The sequence below is a fragment of the Chelonia mydas genome, chromosome 14, assembly GCF_015237465.2.
Source record: "Chelonia mydas isolate rCheMyd1 chromosome 14, rCheMyd1.pri.v2, whole genome shotgun sequence".
Taxonomy (NCBI): Eukaryota; Metazoa; Chordata; order Testudines; family Cheloniidae; genus Chelonia; species Chelonia mydas.
The window spans coordinates 16,260,308-16,266,449 of NC_051254.2; positions in this window are offsets into that span (position 1 = coordinate 16,260,308).

Here is a 6,142-nt window from a genome sequence, read left to right on the forward strand (position 1 = left end):
TATGCATAGGAGCCAGAGAGGGGACATGCCGCTGTTTCCGGGAGCTGTTTGAGGTAAAGGACATGCCGCTGCTTCCAGGAGCCACATGGAGTGCCCCCCGACCCTTCTGGGAGCTCAAGGGCCAGATTAAAATGGGTGGCGGGCCAGATCTGGCCCGCAGGCCATAGTTTGCCCACCCCTGGCCTAGCAGCTTGGGTTCAAACACTGGCAGGAGAAGATGGGTCAAGGGAGGGATGGAATAGGAGACAGCATCCAAGATCTAGACATGCAGAATTTGTGGGCTTTGAGGAATTTAAATGTGATGCCTTGTTTAATGGGCAGCCAATAAAGGAGTTCAGGGGCGGGTGCAGATTGGCCTGTCCTGCTGGGATGATTTGTTTGTTCCTCTGAATCACTTTCCCATAGGAGATTAGTGCTGTGAGAGGAACTAAAGGACAGTCCTGAAGGTTGCCAGTCCCACGGGTCCCTGTAGAATAACCTCTCTCTATCCTTGACTTTTGCCATTGCTGCCCTGTCTCAATCCTGACGTGCAGGCTACAAAACCTTGAAACACTATAATTGGTCTCCGTATCAGTCTCCAGGTCTCTTTCAACTCTTGGCCTCTGTGCTGAGGCTGCCAACAATGTAAACTGCCAGTTGGGGCATTGATTTATGTGTTGTGTATGTTCCTCTCTCGGGAACTGGCCTGAGAAACATCAGATACTGCAAAGTACCAGGTACCCTCAGCTCCCCTGGGGGTAGATCAAGGGACTCAGCCTGTCACAGGATTGGGCCCTGAAGGATTTATTTGATAATTAAGTATGCATAGTAAATTTTCTATTGCAATAGAGCCTCACACAATTCTACCCGCCCACTTCTCTAGGGCAAGTAATTGTTTTTCAGTTGATGGGCAAGTAAAAGAGCATTAATTTTATTATCCTCATTGGAGGGGTAGCGCCAAATGTTTTTTGTCCTGGGCAGTAGGTTTTCCTGACCGTTTTCCAAGACAGCCATTAGGTAAGTTCATTATTATACAATTGGGCCTGTTAGCTACTGGCCTATTTTTCTGGACAACATGCAGACAATTACAGCATGGTTTTGCAGCTACGCAAGAATTGAAAAGAGGGGTCTCATTCAGGACCTGCCAACTTTGCCAGTATTCTTTTAAGACTGTTTGGAGAACATCCTCCTAAGTATTCGTGCAGTGGGCAGCGTGGAAAGTGCTGGCGTCCTAAGGGTTAGGATGCAGAACAGCCCCATTACAGGCCATTGTCTCTCTGCTTTCCACAGCATTGTCTCTTTCAGGAACACTATATTTAGCCAGTAGCTGCAGCTTCTCTTCCAGTCTCAGGTTCCCTGGAGTGGACATGCATTATTGCTGGTTAGTTAAATGCTGTTTCTTTCCAAATACTGCTAGCATGCTCCATCTCTAGGTCAAGGTTCAAATGTCTTGGTCAAGGCATAGTCAAGGTCAAGACTCCAGATAGAATAATAATAAAAATGATAACAATGATGATGATAATAATAAATAATAATTAGTAAATAAAAAGATTTTGGGGTCCATTCAAAAGTGTTTGGTGGGCCAGATTTGGCCCATGGTCCACCTATTGACTATGCCTGGATTAGATTTTAAGTATCAATAATAGTCAATTTCTCCCTCCACCTAAAAACCTATTGGGGGAGAGGGGTACCAATGGTTAAATCAAATATTACAGAGAGGGGGAAGCTTGGGGTTTTTTACTCTACTTGTGGGCGAATAGAGGATGACATTAACCCTCGGCAGAGAAGCCACCCAAGGCCCAGTGCCAGGTCTGTTTTGAGAATTTGCATGCATGCAGTGAATCTCCCACAGAGAACCAGGCTCTGGAGTTTGTTCGAAGCTGTAATGAGTGGAAAAGTCGAGATTCAGAAATAGATTTTACAATGCATGCGGTGTTGTTGTAGCTGTGCTGATCCCAGGATATTAGGTCATATTTTTTATTGGACCAACTTCTGTTGGTGAGAGAGACAAGCTTTGGAGCTTACACCAAGCTTCACCTTGAATGGTCCCATGCAATACATGCTAACTACTTACGCTGAACAATCTGTTCCACCTTCTATATAGTTGTGACATTCTGAATATGTTTCCCAGACCTGAAGAAGAACTCTGTGTAGCTTGGAAGCTTGTCTCCCTCACCAGGTCCAATCAAAGGTATTACCTAACCTCACCCACCTTGTCTCTCTAGATTTTACAATATTCATTTTCAGACCCTGACAAATGAATTTCTAGCCAGGGGCTCTAAACTATTTACTAGCTTAGATGATTTTAATTTTCTGGTCATTCCCGAGGTCCCTTCCAACCCTGATATTCTATGAAGAGCGTCAGATGATAGAAATCAAAGGAAATGTTGGGAACAAATGTCAACAGGGTCCTTTTGAAATTCATTTTTTAAATGTATCCTTGCAAGCCAAGCCATGGTCCTGGTCCTGCATTGTGCTTAGAGCGCTCCACCCCACTAAGTCTATGGGAGTTGAGGGTACTCAGACATATATAGGCCGGTGGCCTGCCAGGTGCTCAGTTATCTGATGTATCGTCAGTCCAGGGAGTTGAACCTGAGAGAGTGATGGATCAGCCAATCGGGGCCTCACGCTCCAAGGAGGCCAGCTCATTTCTTGCCAGAAATCTCCTGATAATACATGTCACCTGCAATCTTCTGTAGTGTTTGCGGAGCATCTCCTTCTCCCAATTTCAGTCCAAGAGCACATGAGGGGTTTGGTTTTGTTGTTGATCCAGGCTACATTTTATCTTCATTTGTCTCTAGTTTTACAAAGCGTTGGTCACTCTTTCCTCTGCCATGGGTTTCGAACATGGTATTCCAAGGTGAAGTTGACCAACCATCAGCCTGGGCTTGGTCATGGTCTTGTTGAGTCATTTGCCACTCCTGGGTACTCTCATTGTTCCCCGCAGGAGTTCAGCTGACTTCCAGGGTCTTTTCAGAGTCCAGTTACAGCTCATCTGCATGTAGTCCCTGGAGGCATTCCCCAGTCCCGCCACAGGTGGGAAGCAGCCCTCCCAGGCCCCTTGTAGTGTCAGTTTGCCCCATCCAAAGTGGAGATGGGGAGGAAAAGCTAGCCATTGCCTCTAGCTAGGCTCCCCTTCTACTGGGGCTCCCCAGCAGCCTCCTTATGCCTAAGCAAACTCCCCCTTTCCAGGGCCAGTTTCAACTTTTTACACTCGCCTTCGCCATGTGGTGCATGTCCAGCAGGTGTGCCTAATCGGCACTGCCCCAGTGCAGGCACACTTGTTAACCTTCCTATCAGTGGGAGGGGGGCATGTCCCATCAGACAGGGGCTTAATACCACCACTAGAAAAACCACCCCAAGGACTAAGCTGCTCAGAGGAGCACAGTGTAGAAACGTGTACAGAATAAAGAGTCTGTTCTGTGCCCTGATGATCCCCATTTTCTGCTGCCCTCTTATCCCATTTTGTCCCCTCAACCCTCAGTGCTGGGACTTTACAGTAATGTAACCCCATGATAGCTAATTACACTGCCTGCCATGCTGACCAATATCGTCCTGTTGTCCACTTGAACTCCCCCGTCTGTCTATATCCATCTGGTATCTCTTGTCTTGTAGTTAGACTGGAAGCGCCTTGGGGCAGAGACAGTCTTTTGGTTCTGTTTGTACAGCGCTTAGCAGAATGGGGTCCTGGTCCAGGACTGGGGCTTCTAGGTGCTCCGATAATACACACAGTAAATAAATAATAATAATAATGCTCTCCTACCATTGCAACCCTTGTTTTGCCAGTTTCCCCATTTTGTCTGTTGCCATTCTTCAATCTGTTATTCCTGAACCAAACTGTAGACTCCTCAGGGCAGGGACCGGCTCTCGACTCGTGAAGCTCTGAGGAGGGCTGGATTCCCTTTGGCATCTGTCAACACTGTTTAGTCACCTGGAAGGTGACAGGACATGAGACCCTCCCTTCCCCAGAGTGTGAGCGCTCAATCCCCGGCGCAGGCTTTATGGAGCATTTTAAAGTCCACATTGAGAGGTGTTGAGTCTTCCTTGGAAATAACATGAATACGGTGTACAAGGAGGAGGTGCCATGCTCCCCTGATCCCAAGGGGAGGATGAGGAGGATCTATATGGTACTAGCCATAGGTTTAAACGGTGCATAGAGGCTTGAAAATGTCCCAAGGGTCCTAGACACTGGAGTGTGATCAGATGCAGTAAGGTGATCCCTGAGGGACATAGCCCCTAATGAAGCCAGCTCTCAGGAAGGGTATGTTGACTGACTGGGATAATCAAGGCAGATCTTCCCCACTTCTCCCTGCCCCAGGCAGTGGGATTACAGGTCTCTCGGGCAATTACATCACATTTTCCCTCATTGTGACATCTGGTGGAATTTAACTGTAACTACACCACCAGTAAAAAGAAAGGGAGTACTTGTGGCACCTTAGAGACTAACCAATTTATTTGAGCATAAGCTTTCGTGAGCTACAGCTCACTTCATCGGATGCATAGCATATCGTGGAAACTGCAGAAGACATTATATACACACAGAGACCATGAAACAAAACTTCCTCCCACCCCACTCTCCTGTTGGTAACCAGTTTTGTTTCATGGTCTCTGTGTGTATATAATGTCTTCTGCAGTTTCCACGATATGCTATGCATCCGATGAAGTGAGCTGTAGCTCACGAAAGCTCATGCTCAAATAAACTGGTTAGTCTCTAAGGTGCCACAAGTACTCCTTTTCTTTTTACGAATACAGACTAACACGGCTGTTACTCTGAAACCATTCCAAGACAGATAACCTAGAATCTGAGCCAGGCTCATTTTCCCCCTTCCATCATCCTTGGTAAGAAACGTCCCATGATTAGGACTCAGTAGCTGGGTTATTGTTGTACAAGTCAGGACAGACTCCAGCTCACTCACTTTCCTCTAGCAGCATCAGCTTTTTGTTTGTATTATTACCACCATGTCTGGAGGCCTGGCCCCATTGTCCTAGGCACCGTACAGACACATAATAGGAAGCAGTGCTGCCCCAAAGAGATTACAGTCTAAACAGACAAAGACAGACAAAGGAAGGCTTCTCGTCCCTATTTTATATATAGGAAGCGGAGACCCAGAGAGATTAAAATGACTTGCCCAAGGTCACACAAGAAGTCAGTGGCAGAGCCAGGAATGGAGGTCAACCCAGTCTAGTGGCTTAACCACTAAATCATCTTCCCTTGTGATGCTAAGAAGAGTAACAGTTTAGTTGTGTCAATAAAATGAGCTGATGTGACTCAAAGACACACAGGCAACTGAGTGAGAAGGTCTGTTTTTATAGAGGCACTTTTTTGGAAATACCAATACTTTAAACATCGGCTCGAGCCACTGAAGGGGTTACAGATCCGCTAGCATTTTAAATACTTTGGTGTAACAGAAATAGGCATTGATAGCTGTACAGCGAAACCCTTGATCCTCACATCTTTGCCTGTGGCCCAAGATGCCTCTTTCACACTGCAGTCAGAAACCTGCAATCACAGAGATGATTGTTCCAGCAATGTCCCTTCTGCTGTGTCCCCTAAAGTTTCGTAGGAGCACCTCTGCCTTCTCTTCCCTTACCCAAGATATTGTTTTGGGTTTTTCACTCAGGCATCACTTGATCAGGTTATTTTATCCCTGCTTATCCCTCCATATATTGAGAGAGAGACACAGAAATCTCGGCTTCACACGCTGATTTGTTTTCAGATTGTAGGTTTAAAAAAAGAAAGCCAAGGGGATCAGCTGCCTGGATTTGCTGATTGCCTTGAAGGAGAAAATAGCATTTTTAATAACTTGTTCTAATGCAGCCAGGCATGCTACATTAATCTGGGCTTTAGGGCAACAAGCAATGAGAACCCTCAAACCCAGTCTGAATCATTGCACTCTCTGCTTGTCAGGTCACAGAAATCCCCCTTGCTCCCAGTATTCTCCCCCTTCTGCATACAGAGAGTTGAGCTCCTGAATGTTACAATAATAGCAAACCTTCTCATTTAGAAGTAACAACCCTCAGTGTCCTCTCCCCTTGCTGAGGGACACAATCATCTAACATCAGTCATGGTCACTTTGTGGCTAAGAAGCTGCCATGAAGAGCATCGCTAAGTTGCAAATGTTGCCCTTCAAAAGGAAGAGCTCGGGGAGGGGGAGGAGAGCAA